This window comes from Colletes latitarsis, chromosome 3 (genome assembly GCF_051014445.1).
Source record: "Colletes latitarsis isolate SP2378_abdomen chromosome 3, iyColLati1, whole genome shotgun sequence".
NCBI lineage: Eukaryota > Metazoa > Arthropoda > Insecta > Hymenoptera > Colletidae > Colletes > Colletes latitarsis.
In genome coordinates, this window is record NC_135136.1 from 34,213,835 (window position 1) to 34,237,691 (window position 23,857).

Here is a 23,857-nt window from a genome sequence, read left to right on the forward strand (position 1 = left end):
CGATTCCTTGCATCATTTCACGCATAAAAGCTACGAAGTAGAGTCATTGTCAAACTCAATACTTTAGAAGATAATTTAATTTCCAACATTACCAAAGGATTTCGCCATTTATCCAGGGAAATAATTTACGTAAAAAAATCAAATATCTGCATTTCTAAAAATGCAGTTGTACACTTTCAAATCACAGAATAATAGAAAAAATTAAATTATTTTCTATCCCCACTCAGAACACAGCCCCAGATACTAAGATCTCTCTACACACAGAGTCCAGTTTAAAATTTTATGGCAATTTCTAGATTCTTAAAAAAAAGTAAACAAATTTCTTTTTACCTGGAAACTGAACCCCTCACGGAACATCGACCCTGAAATATCGTGGCGCGTGTCTATCGAAAAATATATTAAAGGAAAATTGGAACCGTCTGACTTTGGTAGAATTTGGTTGGAGCGCGTCCATTGTTCGGAGCAGAAATTTAGAGATCATTCGTTAACGTTCAGCGTTCTTTCTCGTTTTCGGTGATCGATCATCCGTTCGTCTGTAAGGGAAGGAAAAATCGAGGACAGGTGAGACGTTCCTCCACTTTCGTTCTATCTTCGTTTCGCCCGTCTACCTGTTCCTCCCCTTCGCGAAGCAAGTGCAGCGCGTTTTTCGAGAAACTATTTGGCAAAACCTGGCGTGGCAATGTTCCCAGCAGGAGACTCAGGTCTCAGGGCGAGTAACGCAAGAAGCAGGCACGCCTCTTTCCCTCTTTAACAGATCTCGCTCGCAGATATCCCCGACCTGGTTAAATTCATTTTCAGGGACCTCGTGTAATTAACGTCTTCTTCCATTTGTCTTCCGTCGTGGTCGTTAGGAACGCGGGAAAAACAGCTTTCTCCTTTATTACGATTTCTCTTCTTTAATAGTACTTTTCAACGAAAAACGGCCGGGGGTGCGTTACATACCAAAGAAATATCCGTGAACGTAAGTTTTCCACCTTCGAAGATTGAATGAAAAAAGAAAACATAGTTGATCGATATTTGCGTCGTTGTTATAAATATAGAATCACGGTTCTGCTTTTATTGCGTTTAACATTAACCATAACTGTCGTCCGCTATATTTTATTACTTATTAACGACGAGTCACTGAATTTATTTACAAGAACGTCGTGTTATCGAAGTCCACGGTTCGGAAAAATCGAATGAAATTTAAACGATACGTTACATTTTATTCGACCAAATGAACTAGAAGATTAGGTTGCACAAAAAATGACTCGAATTTCAATCTCGCCTTTCGGCTCGTTTGCTTTTAGATATTAAATATTTTTTGTACGCTTTAATCCATCTTCAAGGATGGCCGAGAAATCCTTGCTGGAATTAATCTGTTGGAGATAAAAAAAAAATAAATAGGGAACAATTTTATATTCAATCCGCGCCCGTTCGAGACTAAATAATAACTGCAGGTTGCTCGCCTAATTGTAGTCTCGATAAAAACGAACGAAAGCTAGGCTTTGTTTCTCTCGTTATTTATCGACGGCCAACATGTCATCCGACAGCACGGTGTAATTAACGTTCCAGACTAATTCGGCTCCATTGTCGGGACGGAGTTCTGCGTCGGCCAAAAATAGACAATTTCCGTGTTTTGTTGTACCTTTTTTTTTCCAAGCCGTCCGTGGCCCATGGGGGTGGAGCAACGCGGACTGACATTGACTGACGTTCAACAGACGTTTCCCATTATTTTGAATAGTAGAAAATCGACGAATCTTTGGAGCAACACGTCGCCGGTGAATACGTCGGTTCCACGAAAACGCTCCGGCCCCATGAAACGTAAGACTTTCGTCATTGTGCACTAATATTTTCTCGGAAATTCGTGAGAGGATTTAAATGGCGTGCGGAGGCGACTTCTTCTCCGGCGGCGTCGCGTTTTAACGCACGTCACGTCCGGAACTCGAGGAATGCTAATTCTTGACCAATTTATCTTCACTTCGGGTGGAATTTTATACCAGCGCGGAGAAAATTAATATCTAATCGAAAATTCAAGAAAATAACGCGCAGCACATCTGTAATTTCCACGGTCTAATTAATCGTCAAAATGATGGCAATATTGAATGTTCGGAACAATTGTATTAAACACCATTCAATTCTCGTGATTTATAAAAATAGGCAAACTCGACAATTTTTTAGTATAATATGGAGATTTTACCAGCACTTAAAATTATAGAATAACGGAGTTATGTAACATTGTGTACATTGTGTCGTGTTTAAATTTCTAAAATTTATCAAAAAAACAATATATGAGTGTTTAATTAAAATGTGTCGAGGATTCAATTTTCCTCGATAGTATCTTAACATTTGTCGCTCGAGACGATACGCTTAAACGAAGACGGGAAATTTCTACACGTTAATTTTCTCCCGCGGTTAAGGGGGTTAACTACGGTGGAATTTCTTTCGACCGTACGAGAGTCGGGGAAAAATCCAGTTCCTTATTTTCCAGTATTTGACTAAGAGTCCGCCAATCTCCTCGGCGAATCTGTAGAAACGTTGGTCCGGTTTCGAGAGAGAAACGAGCAGAATTGGTTCGCTTCTTTTTCACCCCTTCGGTCCCTGGCGGTCGCCCTCTTTTTTCCTCAAAATAAACTCGAAGCCGCGCTTCCGTCTATGGGGAGCGGGACTCTAGGCGGTACATATATTTCTTCTATTGTCTAGCCCCGGAGTTTCCTATTGTTTCTCGAAATTTATCGCTTCACGGGAAGTTTGGCCACGCAGGAGCGGGTGCTTTCATCTTGAGCGAACGACGGAGCAAGAGGGTGAAGAGGGAGAAGGACGGGCAACGTGGACCGACGCAGAGGGAAGAGATATAGATTCAAAGCGGGGCAATAATTAGTACTTCTACAAAATTATTTATGCTCGAAATAAATCAGGTGGGGGAAAGCTTAATTGCTTTCCTCTTTGCGCCCCGTTAGACGCTGCGCGCGCGATCGCGTTTCCTTTACTTTATTCGCCGCGAGATTCGAATCGAAATTCAATCAAGATCTGGAAATATAGTTTCTGCCCTTTTCGATTTTTTGGCGTCGAGTTAACCTTCCTCAAAAATATTCTGAACATAAAAATTAATACATTGTAGTAGTAATGTAGTAATATGCATTCGTCATCGAAGTTTGAGCACAGAAATTTTATTTTATTTTTACCATAAAAGAGGTACATTTTAAAAAGACTGGACACTATTATTCTATTATGTAGTACATATTTATTAAGAAAATTTTACAGAATTCACAGGTGATGTTTTCCTATGTGGACCCAGATAAAATTTTGTGGGTTTCTTAATATTTAATAAAAATAGTTTCAACAGTTTGAAATGGTTCCTTCTAGAAGGACGTCGATCGTAATTGAGTTAAGAAACACAACACCTGTGGAAGTTTAAATTTAATTTCGGGTCATCTTCAGAATCATATGACACATAAACGTATATAGCAAAGAAAAGTATATAGTGTAAAATTGTATAAAATTTTTTTAGAGGGACCAGTAAATTAAAGGTGAATGTATTTATACTTACATAAGACGACGTGTTACGAAAGTCTCAGGTTAGAAAGTGAAACGAGACGTTATGAAAATTAAAATATTAAATTGCATATGCTCACGTGCAACAATGAAAACCGATAAGTATTAAATGGAATTGTGGCAATCGCCAGCTCGATTTCAACTATGCAAGTTTAAATCTTTTATGTTAATTCTTAATTATTTGAGATACGTTCTCTCGAAAGGGGTCGTGCATCTTTATTGCTGAAACGTTGATTAAGCGACCCGTATCAAAACTATACATAGTTGTTGCTCGTTATTTCGAAAGAATCTGACATCGCATTAATTATACACAATATCTTGAATGCTCGCGCGAGCAAAATGACTATAGATAAAAATTTTTAATTAATTTCCTTCCTCCTGGTACGTCTGACCATCTCGATACTGGTTTTTACGCAACACGTGAAATATGTTTGACGCGTAAATATTTTAATAATCATTAACAAACCGATTCAATATTTATTTCACGTTATAAATCTTTACTCGGTAGTAAGAGAAAAAATAAAGTTCAGTGACAGTGAACTTAAAATTTATTTTTAATATAATTACGGGGTTGTACAAAAAATGAATGAAATCTTTTTCTCGCAATAAATTATATTTACACAAAGCACGACAAAAATGGGGGGCATTTGCACGCTTAATGGGGACAGTTGTAGTTAAAAAATAGTATCATTTTAAAAATTAAAAATTTCAACTAAGACACCTGAAAAAAAAGAAACTAAATTTCTTTAATAAAATATTTGTGCTGGCTAAAAATTTGAGAAACATGGATGAGGGGTGGAACGGTGAATTTACATTCCACGGGAACGATTTTATTTCGAAAACCGTACGGAGGATCGGGATTTCGTTGCAGTCCATTCGAGCAGTGACGGCGAAGAATTTCAAAAGCGTTCGTCGTCGAGGGTAGGAACGGGGCAGAGGGGAGAGGTTATAAGGAGCCTTGGAAGCTTAGGACGCGCTCGGGGCGGAGAGAGGGGGGGAACGAGGGCTTTGGCAACAGGTTTCACCCCCGTGGAAAGCCGCCATCTTTCGTTCGTACGTGCTTTTCGAAAAACGTTCGCTTTTCCAGCGACGGGAATCGGCTCGTTTCTCTCCGTTGTTCTTCGACCATCGGTCGTTTCTTTCTTTTTCTTCCACGCGGTGGATGAACGAGTGAGACTCGTTTCTATGTTTTGCGGGAAACCGGTTTCTTTCCTACGTGAAATTACAAGACGGCTCCTCAGCTTTTCTTCCACGGCTCGTTATTTCTCCTTCCTCCGAAGTTTATCGGTGGCGAACCGTTTTATTTACATTGTAGCTCGGTTAGTCCGAAATCGAAGAGTCGTCGGTGGAAACAGGATCGTAAACGCCCGGCCGGCTAATATCGTCCCGACTTGCTTGAGATGCAATTGTCTTATTTCGCCCCTCCGGGCGGAATTTTTTCCCCGCGATTCCGGTTTCGGCCGGATAATTCGCCGCGAAGATTTCACGGGGACACCCAAAGCGCGGAATGGTCGCGTTAAAGAGGGGACGAGGGAACGAGAAAGTCGAATCGCGTGGAAACAATTCGCCGGATCTTCGTCCCGACCCTCGATACGATCGCGTCAGTCGAAAATCGTCGATGTTGGCGTTACTGTTCCCTGAGAAATATAGAACGAGCTGAGAATTTCGTCGCGGCAGACCGATCCCGAAGTTCGACAACCGCGCGTACTCATTTTCTCGACAGATATGCATCGCGTTGGAACAAAAGTTCTGCCGGCTCTCGAAATAATTCTCAGCGACCTTTCAGAAAACGTGTCCCTTCTCGATTTAAAACGAGTCGTGAGAAGAGGCGGAGGGCTGAACGCTTCCCGTGAATAATACTGCCATTAAAATGTAATAAATTCGCGGTTAGTCGTTAATTCTTCGTCGTAAATACGTCAATGGGAATTTTTACGATGATAAATTCGTGCGATTTTCTATTTAATGTTATTACTTTTTGGCCCAGTCTTTCTCTGGAATGTTTATAAATCGAATTTATATTTTATATCGATATGAAGTTAGCTGCGTTTGACGACAATATCCATTTACTATTTAAATAAAATATATTCGTAAATTTCAATACGTTTAATATTTTTGAAGATCAAAACTTAATAATGTAAATAAGTGCTGACTGGTTAAAGATGAAGTGCATTTTTATTTAGCATCTTTATTATAGAAAATTTAAATCGTACGTAAATATTTATTTCGAGAGATGAAATGGAAGAAAATGAAGTATATCAGGTTGTTACTCTTGTTCTGTAAATTCTGTATTAACACAAGAAGCAAACAGCGTTGTCCCACTTCATAAAACGGGTCCCAAAACTCTTGGGAAGCGTGAACGCGTGAATAAATTATCGAAGGCGATGATTCTCCTTGTTAGATAAAAAGCGATAATAGCAAAGGAGGGGGGTAACGATTTTTTGTCGTTCGAGGTGCTCGTGGAGTGCGAAGACCACCCGCGTTTTTTTTTCTTTTTTTGCAGTCGGCGGGACACAGCGTCGTAGGATGCACCCCTTTGGACGAATTTTCGGAAAACCTGGGAAAAAGGACGAGAGTGCGAAAGAAAACGAGAGGAAAAAAGAGGGAACAGTGAATCGACGCCGACGTTATGGAAGCCTCCGTTACAAGGTCGTAACTCAGCCACTTTAGAGTTTCTCGGTTCGTGGCACGCCATTAGGCGTCCTCTTCAGAAAAATAAATCTTCCCTTCCAGGAATTCCACGTAGTCTTCGAGAACCTAAGTCCTGGGACCGAGTACGCATAACGAGTCGACACCCCCGCGTCGAGGAAAATGGACTCGTCCAGCAGGGGTGGCTACTACGAGCCAACTACCCCTCCTCCCTTCGTTCTCCCATAGCCTTTGCTCCGATTCCAGGGCGGCTAGAATCCGTTTGAAACCTTGACACGTCGATCCTCTTACGCGGTATCGGTTTTTGAACGCGTTACTTTTTTGCGAGCGTCGACACACTCCGAAAATTTTGAAAATCCCTTTGAAATCTATTTGAAACATTTTCTATCGTGACTAGGATATTTGGAATTCTAGGAGGATATTTAAGAGATTTCCTTTCATATTTAATTGTCGTGGAATTAAATAAAGGTGATTCGATTTTTTTCTTGACAAACAAATGCATTACTTGGGAATTTACACTAAATAATAAACTGATGAGGAGATATTTTTCAGGACTAGATTTATCTTCGAGCTATGACAAGCTGTATGTTAGTATAATTATTTCGAAAGATATTAATGCTTCATTATTTGCTTCAACTTTGTATTCTGTAAACATTTTCTCACAGTCTCGCGTATGAATTATTGGAGAGCAGTGTTACTTGCAAATACTAGGTTACTGAAAATGGAAAGTTTCGCATATAATGAAATGATTGAGATGCATTTATGTTATGTATTATTATCTTTGAGCTATTTGAAATACATTGTATTCGAAGTGCCTATTAATAATGTCGGAATGCTACTCGAAAGAATTATGCAAGGCTTCCATGAAATTCGAACAATTCCTGAATAAAAGGGAAGGGTAAGACAGTCAATGATAAAACGTCTCCAGGCATCTGTGAAGGCGAGCAAATACGGTGTATTAAAGAAGGAACTTATGTATCTTTATATGAGCTCTTTTTTATTATTTTCATGTGTAGAATCTAGTCCTGAGGTGGGTCTCACATGCTACGAAACACTCTGTTTAAACATTCCTAGGGTATTAAATCAATTTTGCAAGAACCCTTCCATCTCGAATTTGTCTCCTCTTCTAAACGATTTTTTAAACGAGTCAAATAAATGATACAATCTGAAAGAATTTTTGGACACTCGATACAGTCTCTCTCGAGTCTCTATTCAGTCTTCACCAAAATATTCTTTCGCTAACTGCACTGTACACATTCACCAACCGAAACCAAGAAAATTCGACAAAATCGACGCGAAACGTCGTGAAAAAGAAAACAATTCGAATCCATCTGCTGTCATCGAAGACGTCCCGTCACGATAGCGAGTCACGAACCGGAGAAATCCACGTTAAAAGAACCGGGGAGATGAGCGCGCGATACGGAAACGAAGAAAGCATCCCGGTAATCGTCGTCCTCCAGTGAACCGTTTCGCGAGAATCCGAGTGGACGTCTCGACAAAAGGTTACGAATCCCTATCCGTACCGGGAAATTTGAAAAATAGCCGCCCCTCCCCCGCTCCTCTGTCGCCTTGAGCGGCCCAGGTCGTCGTTTCGCCTTCGACGGGATCACGAGGCGAATTTTTGTGCTGCTACGCGAACCGTTCTCTGAATGGACGCGTACAATCGACGCATTGTAGCGTTCCTGGGAGAACGTCGGAGCTCTCGATGCACCTACGGGAATAATATTTACTTCCGGCCGTTCGACATCCGGCCTGCTCGCAACGCTCGTCCTCGTCCCGGCGGTAACACGAAACCGTGACGGCTACGTGGCACGGTTTTTCCTGGTTCGACGGACTGTTTCGCGACGGGGTGTTCGCTCGAGATGGATGGACGGAGGAAAAAATTGCGGCTCTCCATTGACGGGCGAGACCGCAACGAGGAATCGAGGGGGGAAGAAATTATACGTTCCGCGTTTAATCGAATTCGAGAACGCGCGCCGCAAATTACGCGACGATCAGTTCCCCCTTTTTTTTTTTTTCTTTTCCCCCGGGGGTGTCGACTCGCGAACCCTTTTCCTCGGGTTTCTGGGTGTCGACGGGGTGCAACTGTTGCGTTTCCTTTGGCGGAGCTTTGTCCGCTGGTAATTCGGGCCTGGTTCGAAATTCAATCGCGCCGCGGAGACTCGAACGCTTGCACAAGCGATGAAAGAGCGACAACTAGATTTCTAGATGTTTCGTTTATTTTGTATGGTTTTGTATCGTTCGAAGACTTTGCAAGAGATTTTATTAGAATATCAGATACACAGGTTCATGAAAGTATTGCAACGATGATGTATTTCTAATTGAAATTGACACAAATCGCAGGGTAAATATTTCTCGTATGGGGAATACGTGAGAATAGCATGTAAAAATTTCACTGAAATTGAATAATCCGAGTGAGAAAGACTTTACTAAATTTAATAGCATACGACAAATGTCATATTAATAATATTTCGAGCCAGCGACAAATGTAAACAAACTCTGCTCAGTTCATACACAATTGGTCTAAGAGAAACAGTTCTAAACTCACGTTACAATTTATTTAAAATTGATGAAACCGTATAGTTTGTGTCAATTTCAATTAGAAGTATTTATCGTTTCTGAAAGCAAGTCGAAAATAGAGAACAAAATTTTTCTACGTGAATTTGTCGGTGCATTTGCCTATTTCTTTTATATGTTGCTAAAAGTGACAACCGCTCGTTACAATATATGTCTTGAAGCGAGAAATCGCTCGTTTGATGAAATTCTTAAATAATCGCATCAAACGTACATCAAGAAGGGCAATTTGTTTCAAATTATACCTGTAAGTTTGTTGTGCTTTGTTTGCTCGTCCACTGTGCGAGACGATATCTAAAACGTGGTATATTTTTTGGAAATAATAACTCGTCGATGGCTAGGGAATTAATATAACAACTAAATTGACTAAAAAATGCGTGGCTCTCTTCAGGGTTATAAAACTTTAAATTTAAACAAAAGTTTATACAAATACAATTACTTTCTGAAAGAAAAATGGAAACTTACATTAAAGAAATAATTAAGATTGATCCAGGATATTCTTTTACTGAAACTTTAAACTTTAATATTGTCACTTTACTATTAAATACCAGTGTTAGCATTCTCCTTGTGTAATTTTCTATTTTTCAACGTGTGAACAACCGAAACAAGCTACCATATAAAAAAAAGGAAGTCACCATCTACTCAATAATTTGATACACCCAATAGGATGCAAAGGTAATATAGCAGATTTTCCCAGGAGAAAAGGCCTTGAAAGTATAAACTGTAGGTGCTTTTATCTCACGTTTGCAATGCGTGACTTCGAGGTAGTCGTTGCGTGCGACTCGACGTTGAAGCTCGAAAATGAGTTCGGAAAAGTAGAGATTTTCGTCCCGCTGGCCTCGATGTTGCAAACGCTATGATAATTAGGCGACCTTGATCGAACGGGGTAGGCACGATTCCGAACGAAACATCGAAAAGGCGGCGGATGGAAATACGAGAAACGACGAGAGAAACGGTCGAGTAAGGTCCATTTACTGTTGGCTGTTGCAAAAAGCATTGATGATCCCTCCAGGCACAAAGAGCAATGATAGAGAGCAACAGATAAGTGCAATTCGAGTTGCAAAACGTTGCGGCGCATGAGGAGGGCATTACGGGGCCGCTCGCAAATTACTACGCCGGTAATCATAATGCGATCGTAATGCAACGCGAATGGCTTGATTTCGAGCGCGAGCCTCGCCATTGCGAGATAAGCCGCGGTCATTATGCGAAATTAGTGATTATCGGAGGTAATTCGTAATTATTACTCGTCGTAATATAGATTCGCGGGGACCGTGCTGAGTAACGTTTTAAAATCACCGAACTGGGAAGAAACAACGTGACCCTGTGCGCCTCCGCGCCGGTGATTTCAACGAGGAAACAAGCGGGATGCGATCGTCAAACGTCCCTCTCGCGATAAATGGCGGACCCTTGCTGCAATTCGGCTGCTACACACTAATAATTACGAAGTAAATTAGCCTTTATTGCCACTAACACCCGTAGACAAAAAATAAACACAGCAGAAATATTTTGTATAGCTTGAAAAATTTTTTAAAGTCGCGAATGCTTTTTCGTTCATCCGTAACGATTATATATTTTTAGTAACTTGCTAATATGTAGTAGAATCTTCGATAGCAGAGGGGAATCGAGGCATGAATTGTAGTCACCACGTGTTGTTTGCTTTTTCGTTCGCTGGTAACAATTTTATATTTTGAATAACTTGCTAATATTTAGTATACAATTTCTTTGGGTTTTGGCGCTTCGAGAGTATATTTTTCTGCGAGTCTTCGATAGTTTGAGGGCCACGGAATAGCCAGCAGGGAAAAGATGAAAAGCAGAGGGAAGTCGAGGCATAAATTGTAGTCACCACGTGTTGTTTGCTGGCGAACGTTTTTGGGCCGGTTAGTATCGCGGTCGGGCCAAGGAAAAGGAGACGAAAGAGCCTCTGGAAGGAAACGAGAGGGCGAAAGAATTGAAAGAAAGAACCGGAGACCTTGGAAGGCCCGCGTGCACCTATACAAACAGGTCCCGCTGAAAAGCAAATATTTTGTTGTGATGCAAGAATTCACAACATTAATGGGGGACCCCTCAAAGTGCAGCGCACCGGAGCGATTAGAGTGCACAGAAAATGAACTTCGATTCCTTCCTCGCGTTCGTTCCTTTTATCGTGCCAACAATAACAACGACCGGGAGAGAAAAGAAAATGGGGGCGGCTGGAAAACGAAGACGCCCGGTTACCGGAACGAATCTCTAAAAATCACATCGTTCGATCCTCGATTTCGGGAAATCGTGATCTTAGAACTGGATCCAACTGGAGTTCCTCAAATAGCTTTTCAAAATTATAGAAATGAGTAGAAGAATCTTTGGCGAATTAGAAATAATTGGAAACAATTTCTTTCGCGAAACAAAATCGTTTGCAATTGGATACTTTAAATAATTTTGAAAAGATAATACATTCTCTTTGATCATTCGATATATTTTGTATAGTAGCTCGACAAATATTACGTATGTTTTCTATGATTACCCTAGAATTTTGAGTCGTCTTTAATCTTTGTCACTTTTGTTTTCGTAAATTCAGACTATCGTTTTATGGAAAATAACAAGGTGCATTTAAAAATTGACAGTTGTGCTTGCAAGTTGTATTAATTTATACTTGCGTCCAAGTATTTATAGCACGCTTCTTTCGATTTTCGAACGCGTTCGATCATTCTGGTCGACGTGACGCGAGCATACCGGCCGAGTTTTTCTGTTGCTACGTGTCGAGCGACAACAATGAAGAACTGTTGCATTGCTTGCAATATCCGACAATGGGTTTTAACGTTGTAAAACCACCCCCGGCTGTCGTTCCTCGCCACCCGCGTCGCGGCGCCGGAATTCAGCTCGAAAACGTTGAACGAAGTTCCTTAGAAAATTGCACCTTTCAGGTGGCAACGAGGGGCGATAAATTTCTTTCGCGTCGCCAACCAGCTTTCTTCGACTTTCCCTTGCGCCGTGAAAACAAACTCTCGAAAATTAACCACGAGGGTGTCGTCGAAACTCACGCCTGTTGATCTCGCGACAGCGTGAGTACTCGTTTTGTATTGTTTTCGTGGAAAATTTTTTTGTAAAAAAATCGGAAACGACCTTTTTGATGTTTGGATTGATTAATAATTTTTCTACGGACAAAGTTTTTGGTTAGAACGACAGAGATCGTCACGAATACATTGCTATACGTTTGGTGTTATTGGTTTATTATTTGAATAAAATTTTGGCGATCTTCGCGTCTGGGGAATCGTGAAAGATGACAAAGCTCGATATAGTCTAATCGGGCAAGGAATGCTTCTATATAGTACGAACAGGTTCAGAATATTCATTAGACGGTCCAACTGATTTGAAGGCGATTTAATTACGGACCTCCGTAGGCTTAATTAATTTGGCCGATGGTTCGACAACGATTAAAGCTGCATCGTTTTGTAACACGCAGTTCCAAGCGCTCGGTGAAACGTTTCTGCAATGTTCGAATGCGTTCGTAAATTCTTTTGATAGATATCGATGGTAATGCTCGTTTTCGCTGTAGATTGCTTTAATTTGAATACTAATAGTATGCTTTGGCAGTCCGTAATAAAAAAGAAACGTTCTCATCGGTACCTAGATTAATTAAAAACGCAATAAACTGCGAATTTAATGTACAAAACCGGAAACATAAATTAATTCGAACGTCGATTCTCGAAAATATCGTGATCAGTATTCATGGAAAAATAAATAATTCTTAATTCTGGTGTCTGATACCGAATAATATTTACACATATAGTCGTTATTAAATTCTCTATAAGAACGTGTCATTTTCTTATTTTTTAACGTGGTACGGAAACGTTTGCAGATTAATTCTACTCGGTACTCGTGGCCAGTCGGTGTTGGCAACGAAATCTGAGTCAATATTTATTATGCACTCTCCGCTGTTGCAGTTGCAAGCGGAAACCAATTTAACGTCGAATCGCACGGCGATTTCGATGAAAGTCACTGATATTCACAGTTTCATTGTACGTTTTATTACTTGTTCTATTAAAATTATCAAGTATCTACATCTGACCTTTGTAATATAGCAACAGGTACACGAACTCTATTCTAAAAAGAAATACATTAATAATCGAGGGGAGACAGGTTGAATCCTCGACTTTTGAGATGGCCAATCGTATTTTTAGCTTTCCATTCGGTAAATTGTTTCTTTCTATTGTCTTTAATGCAACCAATGTTTAGTAGAAGTCTTCGATTTCATAACTATTTAAATAAATTACCGAAACCACGCATATTAGAACAGCATTTGCATACTTTCACTGGGTGCTCGATAGTTCGAGCAAAGAATTACTATACGTGGACCTTCGTTTAACAGGAAGCAAAATAAGGAAAACTCATCTCTTGAAGTCTATATTGCAAATATCCACCTACTGTTCTCCAAGCAATGATTTCTCTTTGATACAATCAGGATATACCAGTCAGATCTTAATACACCAAAACTTTAGTTTACATCGTGTCTAATATCTTGGTTTATCCACGTTTGTTCACTTGACAACTTAGGCGTCAACCGTGCAATCCGCATCGTGTAACAGTCGATGGCATACATCTTCTGCGCAACTATTCTTGCGCAGGTATAATAGTTGCGTTTCGACGTTCCTCCGATGGCGGCGGTAGTAGTTGGGAGGACAACTATTTTTTCACCCAGTGTATTAAGCTAGGCGATTCCATGTTCTTGCAATCAGTCTTTCATCGTATTAGTATTTCCGGGGTCTATGAGTTGCTAAATGAAAACATAAACTCAGACTTTTCTTAGGAAATATGGGACTAAATGGGTGGTGCTTAAAAGAAAATTTTCAATTGCTAACTCAGAATATTTTAATATAACTTAAACATTTCTTTCCACTGATTATTGGGATTTAACAATACCAAGGGTAGATTTTTCTACTCAAACTTATCACTCGTCGTAGGCCTTTCATAAAATTTTGAAAGCATCGACGTAAGGGGTAGATCCTCGAGAGAAACGCGTATTATTTAGTGAACAGTGTATATTCAGATTATCACCGTTTCCCTCGTCCCGCGTATCGTATACTGCCAACATGGCGGGCACGCTGTTTGTGTGACAGACTGTAATTTCCAGGCATCTCTTAATTTAATGAGACGGCGGAGAACAGCCGCGTAACAAAGCAGAGACTAACTTGCCGAAATGATTCTGTTCCCATGGGGAGCCGCCTCGTTTAACAAAGCAGGACTTATTCGGTTTACTGCATGCGTAATAAATGCACCAGGGGTGGGGAGGGGTGAGGCTGCAACCTGTTGCCGGTACCGGTGTAAAGATGTCGTAAATGTGCGGCAATAACGCGAAACGCGCGTCGCGGAGTGTCGTTAACAGTTTAAGCGCAACGTCTAGCCACAACCGCGGAGCATTACCATTTTTATTGCACGTTCGCCGGGGCGATGTTTGTTCAAACGGGCGTCGATTACATTCGAATTGCCGCGAATGTTGCGCTCGATGGAGTTATTAACGCCTGGCGGGGATAAAGGGACACCACTCGTTTCGCATGCCTCTTTGCGATTCGCTCTCTGCGACCGGAAAGAGTTGAAACGAGTTTACGAGTCGAGGTTGACGGCGATAAAAAGTATCGAAAATACGTTTTATTAGCTGGAAGTAATGGAAAGTACTTTATCAGCAGACCGACAGAGTCCTGGGAAAATTATTTGTATCCTGGGAAGGGAGTTTTCGATTCAGAACGATGGGAAAGATGTAAAGTGAATGTGAATGAGTATAGGAAAAAGGCATTGAAAAAAGTTTTAAAAGAAATTTTAGAAAGAAATGGATAATTATAGCTCGTTGTCCAAAGTTTTTCAAGTTTTACAAAATCGAAATTTTTAGTTGAATTTTCTTGAACCTTTACTTTTTAATAACATTGTCTGCAAGACTACGTTTATTAATTCGCTGGTCACGTTTTATGCTTCGCAGAATTCGACTATTTTCTACCGGCTTTTGAAATTTCATTTCGACGAAAGTTTTTCGACGTCCGTGTCCGAACGAATTCTGTAGAATTTCGTGTAGTCATACCGAGATTTTAATCGCCGTTGGCTACGACTGACTCAGTGAGATGGAACTCGTCCCGAAGAACGTGAGATCTCGTGGAACACGGTGCACGCTTGCGTTCCAAAAATCCGACGTGAGATACTCCCACGACGTTCCCTGATTCGACTAACAATTACGAACAGTATGTTAATACAGCCACGTTTGTCGCTCTTGTCGAAATAAATTCGAATGCAATAGAAAAAGTTTTTAAACTTGCTTTAAATATACTTTAGTTCCGGTCAATATTATAAAATCTGGAAGTATTCGGATTCAAGAGAAATATTTTTAATCTCGGTATTCGCTGTCCGTAAACGCCTCGGACGTGTGATATTAATACACTCAAAGTAAGTTATAAATAATTCAGAAACCGTGCACCACCAGCGAAGACCAGAAGTCCTGGGTTAAATTATATTAGTCTCTATCTCTAATTCATTTCGAATAAAATTTTTAAATCATTGCCAGCATACGCCTCATAATCTTTTCACAAGCACATTTCAACATGACGTAAGGGCAGGGGAGTTAAGAATCTGATACTTAAGTGCATCTGATGCCGATGAATCCATTGAACACGCTGACGGTCAATTGATAAAGGGACGAGGGTTGTACAGTGATCAAATAATAGTCAGTGTCTCAAGTTGATGTCGTTGAAACGGTCAACCCGCTTTTGTTTCACGCTAAAATATTTTTGGATACAATTTTTATCGCGTAATAGTGACTCGAGCGTAGTTTATTCCAAAGAAAGTTTCTCTTGGACAAAAATGTTTCGAAAATTCAATTTTTGGTAAGCTCTTAAATCCACTCCCACCCTCTTGCTTAGCGCCAAGATATTTCCCGACTCTGTGTTCGCCGTAGTCGCGAGATCCTCAAATGTATAATATCAACACACCTACAGGAAACATGAATTTCATACCTTTTCTTCTTTCTGGAGTCATAAAGCGAAATTTAAAGCCACGATAAAATCGCTGCCAAGAATAATCCAGCTCACGGAGCCCGGGGTATCCGAAAAAGAAAAAGCCCGCCGGTGGAAGTTCATCGAAGCGGCGATAAATGCACGAATTGTTGTCAATTCCGCGGACGTAAGTGGAACCTGAAAAAGAGGAGGAAGAAAACGAAGATCGCGGGACGGAAAGAAGAGAAGAGACGTTGGAAGCTGAAGAAGCAGAAGTGGAGAAATCTCAAAAAGGTGCCGCGTGCACGCGGGGAACGCATTATATATGCGATCAAAGAGGGCAAGAGACGCGAGTACACGAGAACATGTGGGACAATGCCTGTCACCTCATTCACGTCAAGTGAGCTCGAGAGGACTACCAACTTCAGCCCCGTCGTTCCGTAGTGGCAGAAGACGAACCTGGCCGGGGATCAAATTGCATCTCGATTCGTGCATCGACTTCTCTTTTTTAACGCTGCCCTCTCGTCTTCTTCTTGTTCCTCCGCGCTGTCCCCGATCCGCCCCGCTCGTTCTTCGTCTTCCCCCCGTCCCCTTTTTGGCCCTGCCCCCCTTCGCTCCGCTAATCTTGTGCCTCCTGCACGGACACGAACCGTCGCGAGGAGCCGGTCAGCCGTAGAAATCGACCGAGTCGACGCGAAAAAACGAGACACCCGGTAGGACGTACGCTCGATTTCGCGACGATCCGCGGACGCTGCGTCTCCGTTTCCGGCGGAAGCGCGATCTTCATCCGGAGATACCGAAATCTTATCGATTGTTCGATGTATCGATAGTATCGTTAGTCGAGCTAGAGAAAACAAAATGGCCCATTCGTATTAGTAGTACGAATTTTAGGTTACATTCATCGAGTATGGAGAAGATATTTAATATGACATAAAATAAATTTAACCCTTAAGTGGATTCAACAAAATTTATGTAATCCTCCATTAGTTCATTACTTTTTAAATGCTTTAAAGGAAAGTTGATTTCCAATTGCTAATTTGGTAAAAATCAACATCAAGTAAAATAATTCACTTGAGATTGAGAGTCCACTCAAGGGTTGATAGATAACTTTTGGCCTTAAAAATATTATTCTGAACGGTTCTATTAAGATACGTGGAGACAATTCATTTCACGCTGAATCGAAGACCAAAGAAATATTTTTGTTCTCGTGCAAATTTGAATACGACACGGTCTTTCGTGATATTCTTTCGAAGATTTAATCGCGAGAATATTTTCGAACGAGACTCGAAGCAGTCAAGGAATAATTGGAAAGTAGTATCGCGTTACAGAGCAGTTGAAGACTCTAAAGACCCACATTTTCTCAATTTCTCGTTTTAGAACGGGGCTCGTTTCCGCGGCAAGAGCCATGAAAATCTTTTCTCTAGAAAGAGGCATTGGGAAGAAAGTACAGTCGATTGCATTCAACGTCGAAGACGGGTCCCACCCCCGGGAGGCATAATTCCCTTATTCCCCTATTCCTCCATTCCGGTTTACTGGAATTCCAAAGATTTGCCAGTTTCACGTACCGAGGCTACGCCGCGAAATTCGACTTTTTTCCCCACCCCCATTCCCCTCGCTTTCGTGCTTTCATACATTTTCTGTTTCGTTCCACCGGCAGGTGCGGAACATGCCATAAATTGAAACGCTTCCCCGAAACATTGCCGTGCCTCCTTCGCTCGTATTTACGTAATATATTGTGTCAGAAATGCTCTACCTTGAATTAAAGTCTCGTACAAAATCAGGAAGCCTCAAGCAAGAAGTGGAAATGTAAGAAGATCGAAAATAAAAGATCTCGAGAACTTTGTAGATCTTGTTGACGTTGTTAGAATGGTTTTAGACGTCTTATATTTACGTAATATTTCATTGTTCAAATGCTCTACCTTGAATCAAAGTCTCGTACAAAATCAGGAAGCCTCAAGCAAGAAGTGGAAATGTAAGAAGATCGAAAATAAAAGATCTCGAGAACTTTGTAGATCTTGTTGACGTTGTTAGAATGGTTTTAGACGTCTTATATTTACGTAATATTTCATTGTTCAAATGCTCTACCTTGAATCAAAGTCTCGTACAAAATCAGGAAGCCTCAAGCAAGAAGTGGAAATGTAAGAAGATCGAAAATAAAAGATCTCGAGAACTTTGTAGATCTTGTTGACGTTGTTAGAATGGTTTTAGACGTCTTATATTTACGTAATATTTCATTGTTCAAATGCTCTACCTTGAATCAAAGTCTCGTACAAAATCAGGAAGCCTCAAGCAAGAAGAAATTTAAGAACATCAAAAATAAAAGATCTCGAGAACTTTAAAAAGTAAAATCGAGGAACATATTTCCATATACCATTTATACTCTGTCTCAATGAACAAATTTTGATGGTAGATTGTGAAACATAGTCTTTTGTAACGAATTGAGCCGATCTAACCAGTTCAAGAATCAACTGCTATTCTCATACACTGAGCAATTTGGACGTTACGCAGACCTGGAAGAATTCACTTACAATTGGCTTAACCCCTTGCCCATACAATTTAATTCCAATCCGTGTCAGGCTCCGAATACTATTGTATATCCTATACAACGGAACAAACGGCCAATCTACCTTCGCTGACCGACCCACGAATAAAAATGTTGAAAAATATCTAATAACAACCAATTAATTTTACCACGAATAAATTTACCAAAGAGTGACCATCTTTGTCGATCGCGATGTTCGCGTTTTTCGGACGATCGGTAACTCCCGTTGGGGAATTCGAGATCTCCGGTCGTGGCTGCATTAGATTTCGATTATCTCTCCTCCCGCTCAGATCCGTTCACCTTGCACTTTTTCTTCCTCCGGCGAGCGAGTATCGGGACGCGTCGCGAGTCCGGAACACGTTCCTGGAACGCCTATTCATCGTGCCGGATTTTTCGACGATCCAAAAGCAAACAAGACCGCGAGTCCCCCAATCAGCGCCGATTCAGATTTCCAGTCCGCGGCGGCCCCCAGGAGGCTGCTTTTCCAGCCGGTTCGTTAATAAAGACGTCCACGCGATTTAAACGGCCCGCACGAAAATCACCGCGACGACTGGTTCTCGATTAGTGAAAGCGAGTCTTTTTCGGTCCCGAGCGGAGAAGGAAACCAGGAGTTTTGAGACTAGTGAAAGTTCGGCGTGAAAGCAATTCGATCGAAGTAGACGAATTCAGCTTTCCCCCCGGGGAAACTGTAGCTGCTCCATAATCCGTTTCTCGCTGAAATGTTGCTCCTAGATAATGATAGAGAACAATTTTAAATACCTTTCGAACCCTCGAATAATTGCTCAAAGGTATGTTATTTAATCTATTTATTCGCGGGATTAAATACCCATTAAAAGAGACATAGAAGATAGTTACGTAACGAAGATAAGCAGAAATATAGAATCGAATGATACGAAGTATGAGATTGACTGTGAATAATTACAGGGAGATGCCAGGCAAAGAACGTTTAAATGATAGAATTGAGTGCAGTATTCGCATGAATTAACAAACGATTATAAGAGTTATAGATGCCATAAAGTGTACGATGGTGTTCTATATGAAATAATTCAGAACGACGTAGTATTCTGGAAGTAACATTAAGTACCCTGTTAAGAAAGAGTAAATCAGCTACTTTTCTGTGGTGTACAAGTGTGATCAAATTTAATTCGATTAGAACATAATAATAATAATTATGAGAATAATTGTTAAAAATTTCAAAAAACGAATGAAAGTAAATAACAGAAACGTGATACTCCCGAACGATTAATAACGAACATATTTATCGAATTCATAGCAGACTCGTGAGCGTCGGTCACCGGTGACCGGCGTAAATTATTACGTCGAATCGGTTCGCGTGCTTTAAAGGGTTGCGGTCCCGTTTGCACAAATAAATAAACAAATAAATAAGAAGGCGAGGAGCGCGCGTCCGTCGAATTCCATCGGGTCCCGGGGCTGCAATCGGGTAACTCCCTGTATAACGTCATATACCGCGTGGCGCAAAAAAGGAACCGCATAAGCGACGAAAACTGGTTTCGCTCTCTGAGTCACCGTCTATAATGACGGGCCGCCTGGAACGCGCTGGAGAGTCCGCTCGTTGGTCGAAAAATTTTCGTGGCGGATTAGAGGGACAGCGCGAAAGTGGGAGGCCGCGTACTCGAGGAAACACGCCTAATAACGCGACCACGTTTCCGGTCGTTAAAGCGTCGAGGCCTGTCGACCGTACCAGACGCAGAAAACGAGACGATATCACGGTGCAATTAGTATATCGATATCGATACGATCTCAAGGACGAGGGGTGGTTTTTCTCGAACGGGCACAATTACGACTCGTTTAACGCGCGATGTCGTGACTTTGTTTATTTAGAAATCTCGCATAAATTCTTCGATAGCTGGAAAGTAATTGTACCTTGCGTCGGGGATGTTATCTTCGCGTATTGGTACCGATAATACAGGGTGTCTTCGAGAGGAACTTCGAGTGGGTTCAGGTAGCCAAGCGGAGCGGTAAAAAGTCCTGTAAACCGTGTGTCGAAAACGCGTAATTAATGAAAGGAACGCTATCGAAGATATTGCGAGAGGTATCGACGACTAGCGTAATCTCAGCCGATAATCTGGCATTCTTGGTGATCGCGTAATTGGTACATTTCGTTCACCGGTCGCGGTTTGCTCGCGTGCTTGAACTTTTTAAATAATAACTAGCGAGTATTATTAAAAGGTATTCCATTAAAGCAACGAGGATACTGCACGTTTCGCTATTCCGGCGAGATATTCCGTTAAATTATTGCTTCTGGGCCGCGGTGATGCAATTAATCGACAGAAGTACCTCGAAAACTGGTACTTTCTTGCTTTCGTCGAAATTACATCAGTAATACAATTTTTACCATCCGTAATACAATTTTCTACAAGCATATCTTGAGATACGAACGTGGAATCGTAAAACAAACGATTCTTTTCATCGATAAACTCATTCGTTTCTGTATTTTTATTAATAGAATTAATGAAATGGAAACTTCGTAGAGGGTTGTCTCAACCCCTAAATATAAAAAATTCGTATCTTGCGTACTTCTTATATTTTTGAGAATTAAAATTTCCCATAAATGCATAAATATTCGCAGTCTACTTATAAGTTTAGAATTAAATATCTCTCGAACTAGACTAGTATGCATCAAGTTTGAGCATTCAATTTTTTTTTTTTATTTTCCTATAAAATTTACAATCTACCTACAAACAATAAGTACAATCACTCCATTTGGAGTCTATGTGATGATTTGAGCCTGTTTAAGTGAATCTACCAAAGTCCAATTGTGTTTTAGTCTTCTTTTATCGGTTCTTTCGTCTAATAGGTTTGTTGCTAGTTGATTTGGATGACAGCTGAGTCTCTTTGTATATTTACAGTCGAAATTAGCTATTTCAGGCTTCACTGTTGGAATTCTCAAGTCCTCTCTTATAATTTCGTTCGTGATGAACCATATAAAGTTCTTAAAACTTTAGATTGAAATCTTTCTAGAATTTCTATATTGGAATTTGAAGCTGAACCCCATAATTGTATCCCGTATGTCCAGATTGGTTTTAATATACATTTATAGAGTAACACTTTGCTTTCTGTCGACTCAGAAGCCAGTACATTTTTTGTAGCCTCTATCCTAGTTGTTCACCCTTGCTCCATATGTGTGACACCCATGTCATTCTTCGATCCAAATGCATTCCTAGTTATTGTACTGACTCTACTTGTATTATTATTATTATTCATTTATTAGCGGGAATAAACCCTTTAGTACAAAAGATGTAATGTGTAGGGAACTAAAAATGTGGATTGTACATCAAACATTATCGCTTATAAACTTTTAACAAAACAATTAATTTACAATACCTCGCGAGGATAATTTTAGACTTTCTAATGATCGTTATTACTATGATGAGTATTACTATTGGACATGTTTCTTAACATAACGTGAACGTTACATGGACCGATTTCTGTCCATTGGCATTTAGTCTCCATTCGTAGAGCCATTTTTGAATTTTATTTAAGTGTATTTGGAGATAGTGGGAAGCATTTAATTTTCTTTATTTTTGTAGTATCGCAACGTGGGTCGAAAAGTGTTTCGAAAACTCGTGGAAATGGCCATAGGAGCGCAATATTCTGTTGCAGGGGGGGTTTAACGGTGAATCATCCCGATGTCAGAGTCCGGTAACTGGATATCGGGCAGAAAGTTGGTCGAATCGGTCTGGGAAATGAGCGACCCGTCGAATGGAGCTCGATCTTCCAGCAGTTCGAGTTTCACGTCTATTGGCTGGCGCGTTCAGCTCCTATCCATCGACTTTTCTTTTATGCGCATTCTCTCTGTTTTCTGAATGGTGCCCGTTACGGGCTCACAACGAAAAATCTCGGTCCCGCATCGTGGGAGTGAGCCGAAACCGAGTACCCGTCCAAGGTACCGTTACCCATCTAACCCTTCCATCTCTTTCGAGACCATCAACCCTTCCACCGTTCGCGCTTGGATTTTAGAAAGTCCTTCGAAAGACTCCACGAGCGAATCCACGGAATCGTGAAATAATTACATCGCCGAACGACCTCGCGAGCGCGTGTCTCGGGAACGGATATTAACGTTTCGGAGGGAAGAATTATATTATCTATTTAAAGCTGTTCGAGGCACAGACCGAGATTCGGCAATTTAAACGTAATTGAAACCGCGCGAATCTCTTCCGGGCCTGTAAAGAAAAATCCTTTAAACGGCTCTTTCGGCTGAAATATTTCGAACGTATCTTTGATTGCACAAAAAAAATATAGTTAATTCCCTAATTCAATTATTAAACCAGATAAACGAGACAATTGCGTTCGAAGAATGTTTACTTGTGAAATACGTAATAGGTTCAGAGGTCACGGCAGAGTCTCCATTTTATAATACGCGTTTCCCAATTTCAATCTGCCGGGTAAGAAACGGTTTATATTTTCTCTCGTTCCAGTTTTTATATCTACTCGATCCTTTCACTTTTTATATCTACAATTGCTTCGGTTCTCACAGTCGTTATTACGTCTACTATAAATTGTTGACCCTTTTTCCCCCTGTCATTTTTATTCGATTATCCTGTCACACTTATTTCTAAAATTTTCTCTTAGATCGATTGCGTATTCTTCTATTGTCTGGCCAATAATAATACCTACTATTTTCCACGATGATAGTGCAACCAAGATTCTTCGTTTAAAAATAAAAGTAAAATGCCCTCGTTTGGGCATTCGAGGCACGTCAATATCATTAATTTTAAAGTGAAATAATCTATGCGAATATGAATAATATTTATCATTGCAGTGCTTTGGATGGTTTTCTTTCTCAAAATTACTCTTTCGTTGAAAAATGGTGGGTTTACCTATAAATCTTCGCGCCTCTGCCGGCCCATGAAAGAGATGTTGTTCGATTCGCCTTACATCATCATCAAAATTCTACAACTTGTATTTTATTAGTTTCCTTTACGGTACAGACATTAACACCGCAATTTCAGAGTTAAAAAAATAACGATCACCTTCGAACCGTGAAAATAGCATCGTTTAAAAAAAAGTTTCCTTCGGCGCGTCACGGCGCGTCAAGAATTTTGCAACTCTTTTACGCGGTTAATCATATTGATTTAAATCGTCGTCGTAATTTTAAGCGTATTGCTCTTTATATTAATTTTGTTCTTGAAACGAGGCCGGAAGCAAAGTACCCATAAAATTAAGTGTACGACCGTTTAAGAGGGAGTGCGCGGCTATTACGAGAAATCTTGAGTCGAAATAATGTGGTGGTCCAATTAACGGAATTGCAGCTAATTGAATGCAGAACCAGTTTTGGATTTTAGATCGCGGCCCTAATTGCTGTCGACAGCGTGTTGAAATACATACACAGGAGCCGTACTGCGTTCTTTTATCAGTACTCTACGCGTCTCGTATTGTAAAACAGTTTTGCAAAAGAAATTAATAAATAACTGTTGCGATAAGTAGTCGTAAACGAGCGTCCAATTATAAAAATATAATTTTAATACAATTATAATATAATTTTATTATGCATAATTGGACGCTCGCTGAAACTATCGCAACAATTATTTTCAAAATACGCGAATAATAGGGGGCAATGAAATCAGAAGTTAATAAAATTATTTACACA

At 40.5% G+C, this 23,857-nt stretch overlaps 1 long non-coding RNA gene across 1 annotated transcript in view; it reads left to right on the forward strand.

Annotated features, from left to right (window-relative positions):
• The window catches only part of LOC143340283 (uncharacterized), a 50,275-nt gene that overhangs the window by 1,053 nt on the left and 25,365 nt on the right, over positions 1 to 23,857 (forward strand). The window lies entirely within an intron of this gene.